The 24,248-nt window shown below is 41.0% G+C and overlaps 1 protein-coding gene across 2 annotated transcripts in view; it reads left to right on the forward strand.

The window, feature by feature from the left end:
- The window catches only part of LOC121579324 (rho GTPase-activating protein 32-like), a 266,001-nt gene that overhangs the window by 157,659 nt on the left and 84,094 nt on the right, over positions 1 to 24,248 (forward strand). The window lies entirely within an intron of this gene.

Here is a 24,248-nt window from a genome sequence, read left to right on the forward strand (position 1 = left end):
CAAATGTATTGGTCATGATTCACAAACAGATCTGCAAGCACTGGAAGAGGACCAGAATGTTCTGAATCCTGTTATAGCATCTCAGAAGTAGCTTGGTAATAACTCTTATCCCCTCTGATTGGCATGTGATGATGAATGTTGATGTAGTTCTTCTCCGCGTCCAGTAGAGGTCAGCATTGTCTCACTTGTTAGCACAGGAGCGAGACCAGGAATATACTGTAGCATCATGGTGGGCAGAATCCTGCATTGACTCTCCACTCTCGCTCTCCACCAGGAGCTCCACCAAGCAGCACAATCTCACAGTGGTAATACAAAAATATTTTGCATCATTCAAAATTGGATAAAGAACAAGCTTTCCACACTGACTTCTGTCCAAACAAATCCTATACATTCTATGATTCTATATGCAATTCTATGCTTCTGTCATTCTCATATGACATGTATCACTGTTTTCCATCAATCAATCAAATGTATTTATAAAGCCCTTTTTACATCAGCAGATGTCACAAAGTGCTTATACAGAAACCCAGCCTAAACTCCCTAGAAAGGCAGGAACCTAGGAAGAAACCTAGAGAGGAACCAGGCTCTGAGGGGTGGGCCAGTCCTCTTCTGGCAGTGTCGGATGGAGATTATAAGATTACATGGCCAGTAAGGACAGATCGTTCTTCAAGATGTTAAAACATTTATAGATAACCACATAATCAGTGGTTGTAGAGGTGCAACAGGTCAGCACCTCAGGAGTAAATGTCAGTTGGCTTTTCATAGCCAAGCATTGAGGTCGAGCGAGAGAGAGAGTCAGAGAGAGTCGAAAACAGCAGGTCCGGGACAAGGTAACAGGTCAGGGTTCCATAGGTGCAGGCATAACAGTTTAAACTGGAGCAGCAGCACGACCAGGTGGACTGGGGACAGCCAGAAGTCATCAGGCCAGGTAGTCCTGAGGCATGGTCCTAGGGCTCAGGTCCTCCGGGAGGGAGGGAGAGAATTAGTGGGAGCGTACTTAAGTACACACAGGACACCAGATAAGACGGGATAATTTCACCAGATAGAACAGACAGACCCTAGCCCTCCGGCACATAGACTATTGCAACATAGATACTGGAGGCTAAGACAGGGGGAGTCGGCAAGCAGGCAGTATATAACCCCACCCACTTTGCCAAAGCACAGCCCCCACACCACGAGAGGGATATCAACAAACCAGACTGAGTGTAGCCCACGAAGATCTCCTCCACCGCACTAGCCCGAGGGGGGCGCAAGACCGGACAGGAAGATCACGTCAGTGACTCAAGTCAAGTGTAGCTCAAAAAAGCCTGGCACGATGTGACGCAGTGCTTTATCTTCAGGGCTTGGGTATTTTCTGTATACCAGGGAGCTAATTTCTTGTGACAAATGTTTTTTGTTTTTAGAGGTGCGACTGCATCTAAGGTATTACGCAAGGTTAAATTTAGATCCTCAGTTAGGTGGTTAACTGATTTTTATACTCCGACGTCCTTGGGTAGGTGCAGGGAGTCTGGAAGGGCATCTAGGTATCTTTGGTTTGTCTGAGAATTTATAGTGCTGCTTTTGTTCATCCTTGGCTGGGGTCTGGGCAGATTATTTGTTGCGATTGCAAACATAGTAAAATGGTGTTCCGATAGTCCAGGATTATGAGGAAGAACATTTAGATCCACAATATTTATTCCACGAGACAAAACTAAATCCAGTGTATGACTGTGGCAATGTGTAGGTCCGGAGACATGTTGGACAAAACCGAGTCGATGATTGCTCCGAAAGCCTTTTGGAGTTTGTCTGTGGACTTTTCCATGTGATTATTGATGTCATCAAAAATTTGAATATTATCTGCCATGACTACAAGGTCCGATAGATATTCAGGGAACTCAGTGAGTAACTCTGTATACGGCCCAGGAGGCCTGTAAACACTAGCTATAAAAAGTGATTGAGTAGGCTGCATAGGTTTCATGACTAGAAGCCCAAAAGATGAAAACACAGTATTTTTTTATTTTTGGGGGGGGGGGGGGGTGAATTGAGATTTGCTGTCGTAAATGTTAGCAACACCTCCGCCTTTGCGGGATGTGCAGGGGATATGGTCACTAGTGTAACCAGGAGGAAAGGCCTCATTTAACACAGTAAATTCATCAGGCTTGAGCCATGTTTCAGTCAGGCCAATCACATCAAGGTTGTGATTAGATCATTGACTATGACTGCCTTGGAAGTGAGGGATGTAACATTAAGTAGTCCTATTTTGAGATGAGATATTATCACAATCTCTTTCAGTAATGACAGGAATGGAGGAGGTCTTAATTCCAGTGAGATTGCATGTTTAGTTTTGCCTGACCTAGATCGAGACACAGACACGGTTTCAATGGGATAAACTTTTTTCAACTTGTTTTCAACCAGCGATTGCTTTGTGCGAGTCTGCTGTAGAGCTCATCCCTCCCCCTAACTGGGAGGGGGCCAGAGATAATTACTCGATGCCAACACATCTTTCTAGCTAAATTACACACTGAAGCTATGTTGCACTTGGTGACCTCTGACTGTTTCATCCTAACATCGTGAGTGCCGATGTGGATAACAATATCCCTATTCCATCTACACTCGCCATATATAGTCAGCCAGCACCATCTTCAGATTAGCCTTTACGTCAGTAGCCCTGCCCCCTGGTAAACAATGTATGATCGCTGGATGACTCTTTAAGTCTAATATTGCGGGTAATGGCATCGCTAATGACTAGGGTTTTCAATTTGTCCGAGCTAATTGTGGGAGGCTTCGGTGGCTCAGACCCCGTAACTGGTGGAGGAGAGACCATCGGCTGAATGAGCGACACCGGTTGAGCATGGCGAAAGCATTTCTTTCTAGAAGCGGGGACTGTGCAGGGGGATTAACACTACCTGTATTTACTGGTGGCACAGACGCTGTATCATCCTTTCCTACACTTAAATTGCACTTGCCTAACGATTGCGTCTGAAGCTGAGCTTGCAACTCTGCTATCCTCACCATAAAGCGATAGTTCTCCTGTATATTAAGAGTACAGCAACTGCAATGACAAGGCATAATGTTACTTAGCTTTTTTTGGGGGGGCGGAGGATGTCCTGCAGATCTATGTCCAGATAAAGCGTCCGGGGTGAAAAAGTTGAATAAAAAAAGTAGTGTGAGGACAAAACTAAGACCTTGGTAAACTTGTTAAATACAGAGTTTGATTAAATAGTTATTAAGAGTAAAAAGCGAAAAAGTTTGGCAGGTAGCCAAGTAGCAATCTCTGAATTGGTAATGAGTCTGATAAAGCCAGTAAGATAATGCGATTCCACCTGACAAAGATTGTTGTAGTTCAGCCAACAGTTTTTGGTCATTGTCACTGTCTGTTAAATGATTCTATCAAGCCCAAAGACGTGTTTGCCCCCCATAGGTACCACTGAATGTGATACACTGCTCCCAGTCCCAGCTTCCTAGATGTGAAGCTCTAATAGTAGGTTCAAACTGAACGGTGAATCTCTATTCTCACCTAATATCACCAGACAGTGAAGGAGGAGCATGCTTCATAGAAAGCCAGCCATTTCAGCCTCCAAGTGGCGCAGCGGTCTAAGGCGCTGCATTGCAGTGCTAGAGGCATCACTATAGACCCGGGTTTGATCCCGGGCTGTATCACAACCGGCCGTGATCGGGAGTCCCATAGGGCGGCACACAGTTGGCCCAGCGTCGTCCGGGTTAGGGGAGGGTTTGGCCGGGGGGGGCTTTACTTGGCTCATCGCGCTCTAGTGACTCCTTGTGGCGGGCCGGGCGCCTGCAGGCTGACCTCGTCGTCAGTTGAACGGTGTTTCCTCCGACACATTGGTGCGGCTGGCTTCTGGGTTAAGTGGGCGGGTGTTATAACATATGTACAGCAAATCCCCTTATTGTATGGGACACTTTTAAATGTGCCTTTAGAGGCCATGCAATTCAGTACTCATTTTGAAAACAAAAGCAATTTAGGTCAAAAGAGTCCATACTAACAAAATAAATAGAAGGTCTAACAGAACAGATAGATAGCAATAAAAACTGTAACATAGAGGCTCAGAATAAATTGGAGGAAAAACTAAAAAGAAATTAAGAAACGTATTCAAGAAAGATCAAGTGTAATATATTATACTGGATGGAATATGGGGGAAAATGCACCAAATTATTTTTTTATCTTCAACGTAGAAATGCTACCAAAAAGAATTTACTGAAACTGGTTACAAATGACGGAGTCACCCATGATTCACCAAATTATATTTTTAAGGAGAAAGCAAAGTACTTTAAGCATATGTTTTCGTTTCAGTCGCCTCCATCTCCTCTAACTGAAGCTAATTGCAGGGATTTTTTTTATATTGATAATGTAAAATTAACAGCCATAAAGAAAGACTCATGTGAAGATGAAATTACAGAGGAGGAACTTCTGGAGGCAATTAAAGGCTAAGTCCGGGAAAACTCCAGGGTTGGATGGCATACCAGTTGAGGTATACCAAACCTTTTTGATATACTCAGAGGACCGTTATTAGCATGTTTTAACCACTCCTTTGTAAATGGTAGACTATCAGACACTCAAGAAGAAGGTCTGATTTCATTATTACTGAAACAGGATACAAGTGGGAAATCTAAAGATCCAGTCCATTAAAAAAATTGGAGGCCCCTTACACTTCAGTGTTGTGATGCAAAAATTCTAGCAAAATGTATAAAGCATAGAATTAAAAAGGTATTGTCGGACATTATTCATTCTAATCAGACAGGTTTTTTACATGGATGATAAATTGGAGATAATATAAGGCAAGTACTGGAAACAATAGAACGCTATGAAAAATCTTGGAAACCAGGCCTGCTATTCATAGCAGACTTTGAAAAGGCATTTGATAAAGTATGACTGGAGTTTATATATAAATGCCAGGAGAATTTCAATTTTGGAGAATCTCTTATAAAATGGGTTAAAATCTTGTATAGTAACCCTAGGTGTAAAATAGTAAATAATGGCTATTTCTCTGAATGTTTTAAACTGTCAAGAGGAGTAAAATAAGGTTGTCCACTATCGGCGTATCTATTTATTATGGCCATCGAAATGTTAGCTATTAAAATCAGATCCAACAATAATATCAAGGGATTAGAAATCCGAAGGTGTCATTGTACGCTGATGATTCATGTTTTCTTTTAAATCCACAACTTGAATCCCTCCACAGCCTCATAGAGGATCTAGATACATTTTCTAAACTCTCTGGATTACAACCAAATTATGATAAATGTACTATATTACGTATTGGATCACTAAAAAATATAAATTTTACATGACCATGTAGTTTACCAATAAAATGGTCTGATGGTGATGTGGATATACTCGGAATACATATCCCAAATGAAATAAATGATCTCACTCCAATACATTTTAATAGAAAGTTAGCAAAAATAGATAAGATCTTGCTACCATGGAAAGGTAAATATCTGTCTATTTGTGGAAAAATCACCCTGATTTAACTCTTTAGTATTATCCCAGTTTACCTATTTGCTTATGGTCTTGCCTATGCCTAGCGAACATTTTTTTAAATTATATGAGAAAAACATATTCAATTTTATTTGGAACGGCAAGCCAGACAAAATTAAACGGACCTATTTATATAATGAATATGAATTCGGAGAACAGAAATCATTAAATATTAAAGCATTAGAGCTATCACTAAAAGCTTCAGTAATGCAAAAGTTATACTTAAATCCGAACTGGTTCTCAAGCAAATTCGTAAGATTGTCTCACCCCATGTTCAAGAATGGCCTTTTTCCCTTTATTCAGATTACAACCTCTCACTTTCAGTTATTTGAAAATGAAATCATCTCCCAAATATCACTATTTCTAAAACAAGCCATAGAAAGTTGGTTGCAATTTCAATTTAATCCTCCAGAAACGACAACACAAATAATGCAACAAATATTGTGGTTAAACTCAAATATACTATTGATAAAAAACCATTATTTTTTGAAAAAATGTTTAAAAAAGGTATAATCTTCGTAAGTTATATCATAGGTAGGACTGGTGGAGTTATGTCGCACATGCAGCTAACAAAAACATATGGAAATGTCTTCTCTACCCAAAATTACAACCAAATAATTGCAGCATTACCTCAAAAATGGAAGAGGAAAGTGGAAGGGGTAAAAAGTAAGGAACTTGTCGGTCGGCCCTGCATTAAAGAACATAATTGGTTAAAGAAAATTGTGATGTAGCTCAGTTGGTAGAGCATGGTGTTTGCAATGCCAGGGTTGTGGGTTCGATTCCCACGGTTGTGAAAATTAAATAAAGTATGAAAAATAAAATAAAAAGATAATGTAAGTCGCTCTGGATAAGAGCGTCTGCTAAATGACAAAACATTTAAAATGTAAATATGGCATATAGAAGCAAACCGGATGGACATCATGAAAATGATCAGAGAGGCTGAGGGTAGAGGAAGTTCAGGAGTAAAAACAAACAAAATAGAATTAATGTAAAATTAACTGTGTCCATAGAATGTATATAGCTGGAAGTAGAGGCCTAAGCGTTGTTGTTCACTAGTTTACTCCAATTAGGGAAGGGGTGGTGGGGTTGGAAAGTAATAAAGGGATATATATATTTTTAAAGGATATATATATATATATATATATATATATATATATATATATATATATATATATATATATATATATATATATATATATATATATATATATATATATATATATATATGAAGTCGGAAGTTTACATACACTTAGGTTGGAGTCATTAAAACTTGTTTTTAACCGCTCCACAAATTTCATGTTAACAAACTATAGTTTAGGCAAGTCGGTTAGGACATCTACTTTGTGCATGACACAAGTAATCTTTCCAGCAATTGTTTACAGACAGATTATTTCACTTATAATTCACTGTATCACAATTCCAGTGGGTCAGAAGTTTACATACACTAAGTTGACTGTGCCTTTAAACAGCTTGGAAAATTCCAGAAAATGAAGTCATGGCTTTAGAAGCTTCTGATAGGCTAAATGACATCATTTGAGTCAATTGGAGGTGTACTTGTGGATGTATTTCAAGGCCTACCTTCAAACTCAGTGCCTCTTTGCTTGACATCATGGGAAAATCAAAAGAAATCAGCCAAGGTAGCACGTTCATCGTTATGTTTGGAGAAAAAAGGGGGATGTTTGCAAGCCGAAGAACACCATCCCAACCGTGAAGCACGGGGGTGGCAGCATCATGCTGTGCGGGTGCTTTGCTGCAGGAGGGACTGGTGCGCTTCACAAAATAGATGGCATCATGAGGATGGAAAATGATGTGGATATATTGAAACAACATATCAAGACATCAGTCAGGAAGTTAAAGCTTGGTCACAAATGGGTCTTCCAAATGGACAATGACCCCAAGCATACTTCCAAATTTGTGGCAAAATGGCTTAAGGACAACAAGTCAAGGTATTGGAGTGGCCATCACAAAGCGCTGACCTCAATCCTATAGAACATTTGTGGGCAGAACTGAAAAAGCGTGTGCGAGCAAGGAGGCCTACAAACCTGACTCAGTTACACCAGCTCTGTCAGGAGGAATGGGCCAAAATTATAATAATAATAATATACCATTTAGCAGAAGCTTTTATCCAAAGCGACTTACAGTCATGCGTGCATACATTTTTGTGTATGGGTGGTCCCGGGGATCGAACCCACTACCTTGGCGTTACAAGCGCCGTGCTCTACCAGTTGAGCTACAGAGGACCACATTCACCCAACTTATTGTGGGAAGCTTGTGGAAGGCTACCCGAAACGTTTGACCGAAGTTAAACAATTTAAAGGCAATGCTACCAAATACTAATTGAGTGTATTTAAACTTCTGACCCACTGGGAATGTGATGAAATAAATAAACGCTGAAATAAATCATTCTCTCTACTATTATTCTGACATTTCACATTCTAAAAATAAAGTGGTGATCCTAACTGGCCTAAGACAGGGAATTTTTACTAGGATTAAATGTCAGGAATTGTGAAAAACTGAGTTTAAATGTATTTGGCTAAGGTGTATGTAAACTTCAGACTTCAACTGTATACAGTGAGGGAAAAAAGTATTTGATCCCCTGCTGATTTTGTTCGTTTGCCCACTGACAAAGACATGATCAGTCTATAATTTTAATGGTAGGTTTATTTGAACAGTGAGAGACAGAATAACAACAAAAAGATCCAGAAAAACGCACGTCAAAAATGTTATAAATTGATTTGCATTTTAATGAGGGAAATAAGTATTTGACCCCTCTGCAAAACATGACTTAGTACTTGGTGGCAAAACCCTTGTTGGCAATAACAGAGGTCAGACGTTTCTTTTAGTTGGCCACCAGGTTTGTACACATCTCAGGAGGGATTTTGTCCCACTCCTCTTTGCAGATCTTCTCCAAGTCATTAAGGTTTCGAGGCTGACGTTTGGCAACTCGAACCTTCAGCTCCCTCCACAGATTTTCTATGGGATTAAGGTCTGGTGACTGGCTAGGCCACTCCAGGACCTTAATGTGCTTCTTCTTGAGCCACTCCTTTGTTGCCTTGGCCGTGTGTTTTGGGTCATTGTCATGCTGGAATACCCATCCACAACCCATTTTCAATGCCCTGGCTGAGGGAAGGAGGTTCTCACCCAAGATTTGACGGTACATGGCCCTGTCCATCGTCCCTTTGATGCGGTGAAGTTGTCCTGTCCCCTTTGCAGAAAAACACCCCCAAAGCATTATGTTTCCACCTCCATGTTTGACGGTGGGGATGGTGTTCTTGGGGTCATAGGCAGCATTCCTCCTCCTCCAAACACGGCGAGTTGAGTTGATGCCAAAGAGTTCGATTTTGGTCTCATCTGACCACAACACTTTCACCCAGTTCTCTTCTGAATCATTCAGATGTTCATTGGCAAACTTCAGACGGGGCTGTATATGTGCTTTCTTGAGCAGGGGGACATTTACATTTTTACATTTGAGTCATTTAGCAGACGCTCTTATCCAGAGCGACTTACAGTTAGTATCATGAGGTTTAACATCAAGCCACTAAAGTAAATGACCAGTGAGATTGGTTAGTTGGACATGCAATACTTTTCTATACCTCCATAAGAACTAAACAGTAAACACAGAGCTGGTTAAGAGTTCCTGATTGGCGTAGCACGTTACATACACAGGACTTTATGCCTTAGTGAGCTTGGGGTAAATAATTATTCAAATGAGCAGTATAGGGAGAAAATGGCATCTTTGATTTGTCCAATAAGTGCTTTGCCTGGCTCATTTGAATATATTTCAATATACATGTTAACCTCTTACCGAATGATTATGGTCGTGTTCCTGGCCAACTACATTGCAGACGTTGCATTGCATCAGCCAATGGTTCTGTGCCCACGTCATCAACTGAACAGTCAGGCATCAGTTTGCTATATCATGTGGTCCTCTGTAGCTCAGCTGGTAGAGCACGGCGCTTGTAACGCCAAGGTAGTGGGTTCGATCCGGACCTTGCGGGCGCTGCAGGATTTCAGTCCTTCACAGCGTAGTGTGTTACCAATTGTTTTCTTGGTGACTATGGTCCCAGCTGCCTTGAGATCATTGACAAGATCCTCCCGTGTACACAGTAAATTTTGAAGTGTTAAAGTAACACTTAAAGAGTTAAATTTAACACTATTTCTGAGTGTATATGGTCCCACCCTGAAATAGTGTTAATTTGACTCTTTTCATAGTGTTAACATTTTAGAGTTAAATTAACTCTAAATAGAGTAAAAATTTAACACTCGCTTACACTGAATAGTGTTATTTTAATTTTACACTAAAGGTTAAATAACACTGGAGAGTGTAAATATTACCCTTGGAAGAGTTAATCATTTACTCTTCTAAAATAACAAATCAACTCTGATTGAGTTTGATTCCAGTCCAGTTTAACACTGCATGGAGTTGACACTCAAGGTTAAAATAACTCTGATAAGTGTTGATGTTACACACTATTGTGTTGATAATTGACTATCTTGCAGTGAAAAACAAGCTCAAATAGAGTCAAATTCTAACACCGTATAGTGTCACGGAAATAAATCTCAGCAGTATTCATTTTACACTTTTTAGTGTCAAATTACACCAAATACTCCATTAAGTGAGTAAAAATCACAACTTACCACAAAATAATGCATTTCAAATTTTTATTAACAGCTCAACTATGTCAGGCTAAAATATATTAAGAATACAAATCCCTTTTTAAAACATTGACCTTAGGTTTCCATAAAATGGCAATAGGGAACAACATACAAGGAGGAATCTGTCGTTCCATACTTCATTTGAACATCAAAAGGTTTAAAGTAACACAGTTCAGTAATGTTGATCACCTTTTGAACCCTGTCTGGATGCATCCTGACCTTAAAGGCATAGTAATGGTAATCAAAACACACTGTTTCCATCAGTTTTCCACAGAGCAATACACAGTCATCTTTCACAGCAATAATTTTGATTTTACAAAATACAGGCATCTCAAATGCTACCTCAGTACAGATAATGAAGTCACGGCGGTACTCTGTACCATGATGTTTGATCCACTTGGCAGAAAACACACTGGTAGACAATACAGACCCACATTTTAAAGCAATCTCGGACCTTCTTTGAGCTCACTAAGTGTTACCATCTTCCCCGAACCTAAAGTTAATCTTTCCTTGCTAAAGGACTCTCGATACATTGCCATACAACTTTGGTGCTTTTTGGCTAATGTTTTTGTTACATTTTAAAGCTTTTTAATTGCTTCTTAAAAAAAATTATGTTTAGCTTCATAACGCATGCACCACATGTGCAGAACTGGGCCGATGTTTTTTATATTACGAGGGTAATGAATCATGAAGTGATGCTTTGGTAAGAGATTGATTGCAGGAAACAACTGCTTGAAGAGCTGATGATGATCAATGATTAAATGTTTGAGGTAAATGGTCATGCCTTCTGTAAGGACTGGGGAAAATACAATGTTAACAATGTGTAGAAGCAAAAGTAGAAGATGCCAGTGCTGGTCATCTGACTGTATTAAATCACCAAATAGCAAAGGCATATTACGTAATAAGCACCAAGACTGTATAGCATTCAACCCCAAATCATTACTTCCATCAAACAACTTTACTCTAGGTGGACGGTTTCGCTGCTGATTGTATCCATAGTCAAAAGCATGTATTCTACCAGCCAGTTGTTCAGCATTTAGAAGTTTTCCTTAATGTACTGCAGGACAAGTTTGACTTCAAACTGAGCAACTCCTTCTAAAATATCGTGCATTATATCTACAGAAAAATTGTTGGCTGTATTAAAATACTGTAGTGAATTCAGCAGACAAATGCGTTTGACACCATAGATAGGTGAGGTAGTGTAGGATCTGTTTGTAAAGTTTGACAGTGCAGTTTGTGCATCTCGATAGTTCGTAGTACAACTTTTGGATCATCTTCACAGAACACAGTTTGAAAACAATCTTTCTCAAGGAGACAGAAACGACAACAATACCTTGCCCCAAATGACTCCACAAAGCCAAATAAACCATGCAACCCAAGATTATCACCAGTGACCTGAACTATGGTACCGTGAATCACATCTTTCAATCTGGGAACTTTAAGTCCCTCTGTCTCGAGTACTTTAAGATCACTGACAAGTGGCTCAAGTATCAAATTAAAACCATAACGCTTGATGTCCTGCGCATGGAAAAGAGCACCCAAATGAATATTTATCAATGATGAATTAAAGATTGGGGGAAAATTCCTTAATGTAAAGTATATAGCACCTAATTTGTGTATACCCTTTTTTAGACCCCAAGGGGTTTGCTGTTTCAAAGTCGTCATAAAATAGCTGGATCTGTATGGCATCTTTTTCTATAGAGAATAAGGGACTTTTTTTTAAAATAGGCGGCATCTCTCAAGTCTGCATACACACCTTCCTTGGGCATGTGCCTGGGCTTGAACATGTCTGCAAGTTCTGGGGTTTTGAAAAATGGCCTTTAGTGTTTCTAAAATAGGAATATATGCAAACTTGTCAGTTACAACGACCTGATCGTATGTCCCAGTTGTTTTGTTTCTTCTGCTGTCAAATCTTGTGCCAAGCACCTTTTCAACAGGTTCTACGATTCCCCATTTCTCTTTGAAGTGTTTATTTCGTTTAGCTTCTGAATTTAAGGGTGTGAAAGGGTTTTCCAACTTTTGCAAAGATTGTTCTATTCTGTTCTTATTTTCAGTTTCCTGTGGAGATAAGCACTGCAAAGCTGCATCTGTAGCTTGACTTTGAATCTCAAAAACACTTCTTCCATGGAGGAAACAAAACTATTTACAGTAGATTGACTTAATCCAGCTGCTTTTAGTTGTGCAACAGCAGAGGCACACATATCTAGAGTGCTCCTGTTGGACTTTTTCAACAGAGTAGATGTGGCTACCTCGTGTTCATTAACTGTCCGTGACGTTGTAGCTGTCTCCTCTACATTAGTGGTCACTGCCTCTCCAATGCTGCTTAAATAAACATCAGGGTCAACCTGTTGGTCAATATACTCAGTGTGTTTTGTGTTTAAATGTTTCCTAAAACCAGAAAAACGTACCAAACGCACAGCCACATCCAGTCTGAGCACATTTAAGCCGGAGATTTTTCCAGGCAAGTAACCGTGAACTAATCGTAAATGCCTAACAAGCATATTTGAACTCGATAACTCAGCCTGACAAACAAAACACTTCATGTTCGAGGAGAAACTTCAAGCACTAATGAAGTAACCTCGCCCTGATTTCAGCAACACGAGGGCTCTCTTTGACCTTGCCAGCATCGATGCTGTACACTGTAGTTTGGATGAAAGTGTACATGTTGTGGAGCATGGTGTTGTAGGATGTGCCAAACACAAAATGTGCCTTAAATAGTTCGTCAAAAGCAACAAGAGAAGAGGTTGACCTGCAAGGTATGGCATTCTTGTCGATAATGATGAAGAACTGGTGGATTGCATTCTTCTTAACTCCAACAGCTAGGAGATAGGGCTGAGCGCTAGTAGTGATGGCATCGAGATGCTCTTGAATGTTTGTTCCGGTCTGCGAAGACAAATGAGGAAAACTGTAGTTAATGGCCAAGTAGTTGTAGAATATGCAGAAAGAGCCAATACACTACTCTTATTGAATATGAATATTGAATGAATACTTGTAGCCTAATATTAGGTGTTCATACCACAAATTAGAAAAAAATACAAACCTTCTTGAATACCACAAGATGTTTCTCTGCTTGGGATGCGAAACCTTTCCTGGTCTCTTCCGACCCTGAGCGGAGGGTGGAATCAGGTGTATAAGCAGTAAAACCGATGACAGATCACTGTCCCAACCTGTAACAACACAAGTTCAATGTTAACACACTTCAGTTACGTTGTTTTCTTTACAAAAGACCCCCAGACAGACAGCAGTTCTACATCACAAGAAGTTCTCTAACTAAAACATCCACAGGGCTGAGTCAAATCTCAAAAGTTTTGTTCAATATACTGCTACAGAACGTACTCGTAAATCTTTCACAGATCCAGCTTCTTAGTATTATGTTGATATTTAAATGTTTACACATAATGTTGATATTGCAATACAACACAAAAGGTAGGCTTACAAGCATCTTACCAAAGTCAACATCCAATTCAGTGCCATCCTCAGGAGGATCAGCTGCCAGCAAGAGTTCTTCAAGCTCACTTGTGGATGGAAGCTTTCTGCATTGTTTGATGATCTTTTTTCTTGAACGTGACCGGCCACCTTTCCAGAAGCTTGCTTGAGGTATCCTCTCCGAACATTAGAACAAAATCCTGTTCAACCTGGAGTGGGGTGGTGTTGGTGACAATTTCAGTTATTTGACAGCCAATCAAATTGTATTGCGTGCTAGTTTAGCTAGCTAGTATCACTACAATGTCTTACAAAACAATTCACTTGTCATAGTATTTTCAAAAATAACATAATTACTAAGCTTTTTGACGTCTTTAAAACGTGGAAACTCAGACAGTATGTTGCTTGACTGCTGGGGTCGAGGATCATTTTGCGGCGATACACAAACGTCAGTTCCATTTTCTTCTTGATTGTGTCTGCATCAGCAGAATGTTTCATCAGTGAGATTGCTTTGTTGCACTCATCATCAGTCAGGGCAGTCTCTGGAACAAACTGGGATTCTCGTCTGACAGTCGGTCCTCCAGACATGTCTTCACCAGTTGATCCTTTGGCTGATTCTACACAACACGGGAAAATTTCAATCATGTCAAAAGTTTTAGTAGCCTGGCTAACTTTTAAAGGAAGTACTCCACTGTAAAATATACTTTTGAGCTGTAAACTAAATGATATGAATGATATGTTTGATGCTAGGGGAGTGTGGCAAGCTGGTTTAGCCAAGGCCAAATGGGAAGAAGGCCAAATTACAGGTGTTGGCCATCTGAGGGGCAGAGGACAGCAAAGGGGGGTGGTTACATGATATATATGAATGTATATGGAGCGTGATAAAAAGGTGACCTTGAAATTGTGGCGTTAATGGCGACGCAAGGAAAAAATGTGGGTGCACCTACATTTTGTGCTGGTGCACCTAAATAAAAAGTTAGGCGCACAAGTGCAACCAAGACAAAAAAGTTAGTGTGGAGCCCTGCATCAATGCTGGTGTTAATATTGACATTATTTCTTCACAATTTATGAAATCTGCAGTTTGTGGGTTGAAAAATGTATGAAAATGCCATCTACTGGTTTAAATCACCCTAAAGTTTGCAAGGCCAGTTTGCCAGGGGTTGCCTCGACCAGTCAGTGTCGAGGCAACCCCCCCTATGTCACAGTCCTTTGTAGGTCTCTGATGCATATTTTCTTTAAATTTGCTAAGAGGGAGGGAGCTAGCAGAATTGAAGGATGTAGTTACACATTATACTATATGTCTGAGAAATAGTGCAACAAATGCAATTATTGATCTAGCAACTGTTTTGTTCCATACATTTTCCAGTATTACCTCCGAATGATGATCGCCTGTCTTTGGTGGTGCCTCTCTGAATAGTTTTAATCCTCCAGGCCAAGTACCCAGTTCCACTCTCGCCATCATAATAATGCTCCTTGAAGGATGAAAGGATAACAAAAATGGATACTTCATTGAAAACAACATGGTCTGGTAGGATTCAAAAAACTTCCAATAATATTTAACATTACAACTATTACTGTGTGCAACTCACATAGCCATTCTTAGAGAATGGGTCACTGAGGTACGGAATAAGGTCACTATTCCTTTGGCATACATTTCTTTCACCTGTCTGGGTGGAGATGTACTGCAAAATTGAAGAAGAAAGGATTGTGCAGTCATATTCACTTAGATTCAGATTTAGATTTACAGATTGAGAACACAAGGACTATTAACAAATTACCCATTCATTTCTGTCATGTCAGCTGCCAGCATGTTCACCATTTTGCGTCTTGTTTCATCCGTCAAGGACTTGGTTCGGTTGTATTCATTTATTATACGTTCCCCACCGGTTTTGTTGGTAAGAGCTGATTCCACCAACTTAAAACAAAATGCATAACAATTCTGCATGTTATGTCCACTGCAAATAAACTGGAAATAAACTAATATGATGTCAGAGGATGTCCCGATCCAATCTCAAAGATTGCAAGTGCTACAAAAATCCAATGAAAAAGCCAATAATGGTAAGAAACTCCCTCCAGACAGCGACAATAACTTGAATGTACTCGAAGTGTGCACTGTATTATCAATAAATAAATAAAAGTATCTGATCAGGACTCAATATCAGCAGATACTTTTTTTAATCGGATAGGGCGCTTAAAAAAACTTGATCGGACATCCCTAATCAGGACTTCAAAAATGTTTTGAAACCATGTAATTTACAATGTATATTAATGTAATTTTAATTCTCTGAGAACAGATTCAAGAACAGAATTTAAAATGTCAGAATTGTCTTACTTGCTTGGCTTCTGTATCCAGCCTCTGGCGTTTTCTGGAGGGGCTATCTGAAATAATGACTGTATCCTCAGAGTCCAAGGTATCAAGGGATGATGGTTGGGATTGCTCAGAAGAGGCCACCATGGAGACAGATTCTAACCATGATTTTTAGAAGAAAAAGAATTATATATAGTTCCCTCATAATCTAAGACACTTATTTAATAGGACACCATGAACTTCATAAAACAAAGAAATAACGTATTCATTAATTAGTCTAATTAACTGAAACAAACTTGAGTCATATTTGATGGTTAGCACCCCAGTTGAGGGATCCTTTATAATATCCTCAAAAAACATCATCATCCAATTCAGTCCCTGAACTGTCAACAATTTTCACACCTTCTGTTACAGCTGGGACACCAAACTTTGCAAATGCTAGAAAAAACAGGGATAAAAGCTTGTGTAAACAAAAGTAAATCATTATTTATATAATAATTTCACTGTGTACACCTACCTTACCCTATAAAATAGGTTTTAAACAAACACTATTAAGTGATTAAAATGTTTTTTTTTGTAGCATCATAACTATACCTTAAGCAATGCATCCACAATTAAAGTGTAGTTACCAAGGGCAAAACAGAAGAAATTTAGACGTACAAAAATGGACCAGTTCCAAAAACCTGAGAACTTAACATGTCCCATCATTTTAGGAATATTCCAGTATATCAATTTTAAACAGCTAAATTCAGACAGTTATTACTAACATTGTCAAATTCTTACCTGCAATCAAAAAAGTCTTTCAGATTTGGCTCAGTTATTCTGACAAATTTTTGGACATCTCCAAGTTTAGCTTTAAGCAGCATGCTCCCTGCAAATAGTATCAGTACAATTTCTCACAGTTAAAAAGTTGATGGTCTTATTTTAGCAGTATTTCCTCAAATATAAGAAAAAATATTGTTTCAAGCCACCAAAGTGCTGAGAAATGATCAGCACTTTTGCAGAAATGGCCAGTTAAATTGAAGTTACTGTCAAACACATTAAAAAGGATAACGTCTGATTTTCATCCTTGTAACATTAATGTTACCGCCTTGCCCGCACAATTACTGCAATTGTTGGGTCTTGGTATATTATAGAGTGTGGTCTAGACCTACTCTGTCTGTAAAGTGTCTTGAGATAACTCTTGTTATGATTTGACAATATAAATAACATTGAATTGAATAATGTTAGCTAAACGTTACACCATAAGTGTGTGCTAAGATAGTGCTTAAGTATTTTAACAGTACTGCTGCTGCTTTGAAACCCGAAAGTCATTTTGTATAATATCCAGGAAAAAAATAAAGGCACACCGCTTAAGCAGTGTCCAAGGTTAATGTCTACCCGCCGTTAACATAATAAATCCATGCCACCCGCACATAGTTAGCCAGTCAAGCTAACGTAGCTAACTGTAGCTAGTTTAGCCAACTCCCCTTAGTCTTTGCTATGTTCCTGTAATATCTGAACGTTAACAAGAAGTACACAATCCCCCTCCACGTTGTATTAACATAACTTACAATAAATCGGGCTGACATTGTCTAGTTTGAACGTTATGTTCGTCAGTTAATGTTAATTAACGTTAGCTTAATACTGCTGGCACATGGACTGGACAGAAGTCAGTCACAACATGTTAACGTTAGCCTTTTTTAAAATTCGACATTTTAAGACCTAAAACCAACTAGAGTGCACTGTTAGCAACGATATAAAGTAATTCTTAAATGCTGCTTCTGTTAAAATGACAAATAATGTGTGTATAGTCGCTTAGGAGAAACTTACCGCAGTCATTCCACATGAAGAAAATGGCGCCGTGAAAATGTGTGGTCCGTTTGAGACGAGTCGTAGGTGGGGCGGAGCTTTCCAGAGTACGTCTGACACTGCGTCTTTTAACAACGTACTTTTTCACCAACACTGGGCGGTATCTTACTCCAACTGTTGTAGTAATAACTCTGTAAGAGTCAATGTACTTTGACACTGCATATTTAACACTATGGAATTTACTGTGTAGTTCTGGGCTGATTCCTCACCGTTCTCATGATCATTGCAACTCCACGAGGTGAGATCTTGCATGGAGCCCCAGGCCGAGGGTGATTGACAGTTCTTTTTCTGTTTCTACCATTTGCGAATAATCGCACCAACTGTTGTCACCTTCTCACCAAGCTGCTTGGTGATGGTCTTGTAGCCCATTCCAGCCTTGTGTAGGTCTACAATCTTGTCCCTGACATCCTTGGAGAGCTCTTTGGTCTTGGCCATGGTGGAGAGTTTGGAATCCGATTGATTGATTGCTTCTGTGGACAGGTGTCTTTTATACAGGTAACAAGCTGAGATTAGGAGCACTCCCTTTAAGAGTGTGCTCCTAATCTCAGCTCGTTACCTGTATAAAAGACACCTGGGAGCCAGAAATCTTTCTGATTGAGAGGGGGTCAAATACTTATTTCCCTCATTAAAATGCAAATAAATTTATAACATTTTTGACATGCTTTTTTCTGGATTTTTTTGTTGTTATTCTGTCTCTCACTGTTCAAATAAACCTACCATTAAAATTATAGACTGATCATTTCTTTGTCAGTGGGCAAACGTACAAAATCAGCAGGGGATCAAATAATTTTTTCCCTCACTGTATATATATATATATATATAGGGCTATATATCAATCTAGAACAGGATTATCTATTTTGGATGCAATTTGAATGGAGTTGATGGAGAGCGAGAAAGACTGCGAGAGAGTGCTCACGCGTGCACTGATTTAAAGCAACGATATTCAAGTGATAGGCTGTTTTAAAACTCTGCAGCTGCAATAAAAAAAAGTATAATAATAATATAATATGCCATTTAGCAGACGCTTTTATCCAAAGCGACTTACAGTCATGTGTGCATAAATTTTTACGTATGGGTGGTCCCAGGGATCGAACACACTACCCTGGCGTTACAAGCGCCATGCTCTACCAATTGAGCTACAGAGGACCACCAGTATATCTTTACAATAAAAGAATAAGGTGACCCCGAAAGCCAGATGGAGATAGGTAAATTAGACGTGCATTCTGTCTTTATATTACTGTATCATAGACTATGCTGCAGCAAATGGAGGCCTACCTGTCACAAGAAAGTAAGAAAGTAAGTTACCGTGGTGAGATGATAGGTCTACATGCATTGTGAACTGCGCTCCATACTGAGATGGGCTGTCTGTCCCCACCCTGAGTGTTGATGATTCATCATGCAGAGGCCGTAGAGAAGCCAGATTTAGACATTGCATGTAATTTAGCAGTTCCATTTCACACCACGCTGTTCATGTAAATAATGTATTATAATTTACCGGTTTCTCGCAGTTATTTATCCCGGTAAAAGGGAGTGGGTTTTGGCCGGTAAATCTCGGTAACCGGGTTCCCACCATTCAACCCTAGTGTGCGTGTGTCGGCCTACAGTGTATATGTGCGAGGACAGATTTATATACCTCTCAGCCATTAATCAAGTCAAGTCCGTTTATGGCCGGTAAATGAAAATGCTGTAACGACGAGTGTGACGTGTGGTGCCTCAGCTGGTTTATCAGTCTCCTCATAAGAAGGAAACGGTCTCTTTATACCCACCCCACAAGAATAAACCCAAAACACAATATGCTCACTCCACCTACCCCCTCACTCAGACAAAGCAGATGTAGCCCCATACATGTATATAGCAACACACTTCCCAGAAAATGTTATCTCCAATATGACTTTCACTATCCATCGATTGCAGTGGAGATCTAACCTGCGTATTTCCCTTTAAGAAAGGCTGAGGACCGTGACAAAGGTATGAGTAAGACTTGAAGATGAGATCAGAGATGTCACCACCACCAATAGGTCGTTATCAATAAAACGTCACAATAAGGTTCTGAGTGTTCGATTTGCCTGCCGGGGGACAAGGAGACGCCCAGCTCTGCTAAAACCATTGACAACTACGTGGCGTTTTAAAGGGATTGTTAAATAAATGTAATAACTATTTGGTTTTAATATCATCACCTCTTGAAGAGCATAGTCAGAGTTATACAGCAAGTAACTGAATGCTTTTCATGATCAGTAAACATATTGATAATGTATTTTCAGATACGTGAGGGTAGCCTATCCATTTGGCATGTAGCTAGCTAAGCAAACAATGTGTCATTTAGCTTGGTTCATCAGGGATTAGGCTTTTGAAAAGAGCTTGACATCGGCAAGTCCTTGTAACGTCATCACCACTATAGATGGCAAGCAAATGTATGCTAGCCATCTAGTTTATCCCTTAAAAGTTAGCTTATTAACTAGCCATATTGACGTGATCTGTTATTAGCTAGTTAGCCAATTTGACAAGGTCCATCAATCGATGTAGCCTATCATGCCTGTCAGCAGCAATTGTGATTAAACACTCTTTAAAAACAATGTTGAAAACGACCCGACCAAATTCACATAGAAATGTGTTATAGATCTGTCATTCTCATTGAAAGCAAGTCTAAGTAGTAGTATATGTGTTCTATGTGCGCTATTTCTATGATTCCCGTGAAGTTTTATTTTTAAGTCTTACTTTCGGTTTTGTACACCAGCTTCAAACAGCTGAACGTACAATATTTTTGGTTATGGAAAATATATTTCACAGCAGTTTAGATGGTACAATGATTCTCTACACTATACTTGCTTGTTTTGTCACTAACTGAAATTAGGCAACTATTTTTAGCGACCAGGAAATGGTGGAGCGATTCCTGCATAGTGCATCTTTAACATTTATTTAACAATCCCTTGAAAACAGCAAACAGTTGTCAATGGTTTTAGCAGAGCTCAGGGTCTCCTTGCCCCAGTACATGATTTACAACCTGGGACGTCCACACTCCAACTGTTTACACGCCAACTGTGCCCATGCTCAACTCCCCCCTACTGTGCGCTTAGCATTGCTGCATGGCTAAATCTAATGTAGGCTACCTAGGGCTGCCACAGTTACTGTGTAACCGACGGTTATGAAGAAGACCATCATGAAAATAAAATAACCGTCATAACTGTTATTTTATTTATAAATTTTTTACAAACAGCTGACTGACTGGCGGGACAGCCGGGTATTCGTGCAATTGCGTTTCTGCGGTAACATGGACTAGGGTGTCCAATCAAAAACGCATATTTTGACCAATTTGTTAAATAATATGTTGATCGTGTAGATAATCCTCTTAAGAAAACCAATGTTCCAAACCTCCTGTTTTTACCCTTGTAGGATGGCCAAAATTACGGTGACTAAATCAATGGAGGCCAAAGGAAAAAATAGGGGGGAAAAGTCAAAATGCACAGCATCACGTCAGCTAGGCTTGATGCTGTACGAGAATGATGGCTACCTGACAGGCTCACTTTCGCGTTGAACTCGTCATCTTTCTTCTCAAATCGGCAGGACATAAAACAATACAGAGGTAAGATAGATATTGATTTTGAGACATGACATGTAGTATTTTCATATTTTAGTATACACTTTTCATATTAATGCGAAATTATTTTTTCGAAGATTTCGCACTAAAACAAGCGTATCTCTATGAAATGTCAACGGAGCACTGAGCTTTTTATTTTCAAAGCCTTTTACATTTAATTCAGCTCGTGTCATGCTAATTTAGCTTCTTTGCAACCCGCGGAAACAACTTTGAAGATGCCCACCACAACATGTAAAATACCTAAGTTTCGGCGAGAAAGCTGCACTGCTCTGTCAACAAAGCTCGGTGATTATCGGATGTATTAAGATATACTGTTAACCCTTTACACTCTTGGGAATTGGCCTATAATGATAGGGCTAAATTGAAATGTTTCTTACAGAAGAAATGTAACGATCCCGGCAGTCTGAGTCGGGTCCTGTCTGGTGACTAGTTTTTCTGTTCGTGATCTCCAGTTTCCCGAGGGTTCGGGAACGCTCCGGGGAGCTCTCTTGATTTCCGCACCTGCATCCCATCAGCAATCTGCACACCTGGTCCTGATCATCACCCTTCTTAGGCTCTGGCCTAACATCCATTCCCTGCCGGATCGTTAGCCATGAACAGTAGGTTTACCAGAGTATCAGTCTTAGAGCCTAGCGTTAGTTTTGTTGTTTTTGCACCTTGTTGGTTTGTTGCTTACTTACCCCCGTTTGTTCCATCTGCAGTCACCCGTCCGGAACCTTCATCCAACCTCTGCCTGGTGGTCGGCGGCTGCCGACCCAGGATGGGATCAACCACTGCACCCCCAACAACTAATCAACGCCGCCCGCTCTGTTCCCTGGATTATTCAGCATCACTCTTGAATTTGTAAATAAACACTCACCTTCGTTTCAACTTACCTTGTCCTGGTCTGCTTCTGGGTTCTGGCTTAGCAACTCGTGACAGAACGATCCGGCCAGTAATGAACCCAGCGGACCTGGACTCTGATTCGCCATGCCATTACCCAGCAGGAGAAGATGTTGGGCCATCATAGCACGGTACTACAGGAGATCGCGTTGTCAGTTCGGAACCTTTCTACCGGTCTGACGGAGGTCCAGAACCAACGCAAGTGTCCGGTGGAGGATCCACTACCGGTTTCACCCATCTCGCCTGCCGCTTCTGAAGCTGTGTCCTTCCGTGAGCCCAAGGTTCCGACGCCGGATAAATATGAGGGGGAGCTGGGAAGATGCCGTTCCTTCCTTATGCAGTGTGGATTAGTGTTCGATCTACAGCCCTACTCTTATGCCACAGACAAGGCTAGGATAGCCTTTGTGATTGAGTTGCTGCGTGGTCGAGCGCTGGAGTGGGCTTCAGCCGTTTGGGAACGACAGGATCCCTGCATGGCTTCATACCAGGGGTTCACGGCCGAGATGAGGAAGCTCTTCGACCATTCCGTCCGAGGGAGGGACGCAGCTAGGCGCCTGTTTTCGCTCCGCCAAGGAACTCGCAGCGTGGCCGACTTCGTGATCGAGTTCAAGACGTTGGCTGTGGAGAGTGGGTGGAATGAGGAGGCTCTGCAAGCGGCCTTTTACCAGGGTCTGTCGGAGCAGCTCAAGGATGAGTTGATCTCCTATCCGGAGCCTAGTGACCTGGACAGCTTGGTAGCCTTGTCTATTCGGGTGGATAATCGAGTCCGAGAGCGAAGGAGGGAGAAGCAATGGGTTCCGTCCAACCGATCAGCTTCTCAGGTTCCAGTCGGTCGTCAAACTGCGCGGCTCGCTAAAAGTTGGGAGGACTTTTAGCGAGCCAGTTTCGACCTCTCAATACCTCTGTCAGACCCCGTTTCCCGGCTACCCTTATGAACAGGAATCAGAGCTTAGCGATTAACGCTTTTATCGATTCAGGTGCCGATGGAAGCTTTCTAGATGCCGAGTTGGTGGAACAGCTGGGGCTTTCCAAGGAGCAATTGCCGGAAGCCATTGAAGCTACCACTCTGGACGGCAGTAGTCTGGCACGTATCACGATGAGGACTGAACCGGTTAAGATGCGGTTGTCGGGGAATCATTCTGAGATGATTTCATTCTTCATTCTGCCGTCTTCCCATGTTCCTCTGGTCCTTGGATACCCCTGGCTGAAGGAACACAATCCCACGTTCGATTGGGTGACGGGCAAGGTAACGAGTTGGAGCCTTGATTGTCATGCTAACTGTCTCAAGACTGCCTGCCCCCATTCGGTTCCCAGTCAGGTGATTGAGGCTAAACCCCCAGATTTGTCCCTGGTTCCCGAGACATATCACGATTTGGGGGAAGTGTTCAGTAAGCAGAAGGCTCTGTCACTCCCTCCCCACCGACCATATGATTGTGCCATCAACCTGTTCCCTGGAGCTGTCTACCCCAAGGGAAGGTTATACAGTATCTCCCGACCTGAACGTGAGGCTTTGGAGACCTACATCAAGGAGTCCCTAGCTGCTGGTCTCGTTCGTCCTCGTCATCACCCCTGGGGGGCAGGATTCTTCTTTGTGGGTAAGAAGGATGGCTCTCTTCGACCGTGTATTGATTATCGGGGGTTGAATGACATCACGGTCAAGAACAAGTATCCCCTGCCCTTGATGAGTTCTGCCTTCGACTCCTTACAGGGTGCTACGGTGTTCACCAAGCTAGACCTACGCAATGTCGTATCCATGGTCCCGGATCAGAGAGGGGGACGAGTGGTTGACGGGTTTCAATACACCGATGGGTCACTTCGAGTATCAGGTGATGCCGTTTGGACTGACCAATGCTCCAGCGGTATTCCAGAGTATGGTGAACGACGTCCTGAGAGATATGATCGGTCTCTTTGTGTTTGTTTACCTGGATGACATTCTGATCTTCTCGAAGGAACCTTCCGACCACGTCCAGCATGTCCGGCAGGTTCTGCAGCGATTGTTGGAGAATCGCCTGTTCGTGAAGGCCGAGAAGTGCGAGTTTCACGCCCACACGACA

The sequence above is a fragment of the Coregonus clupeaformis genome, chromosome 13 (genome assembly GCF_020615455.1).
Source record: "Coregonus clupeaformis isolate EN_2021a chromosome 13, ASM2061545v1, whole genome shotgun sequence".
NCBI lineage: Eukaryota > Metazoa > Chordata > Actinopteri > Salmoniformes > Salmonidae > Coregonus > Coregonus clupeaformis.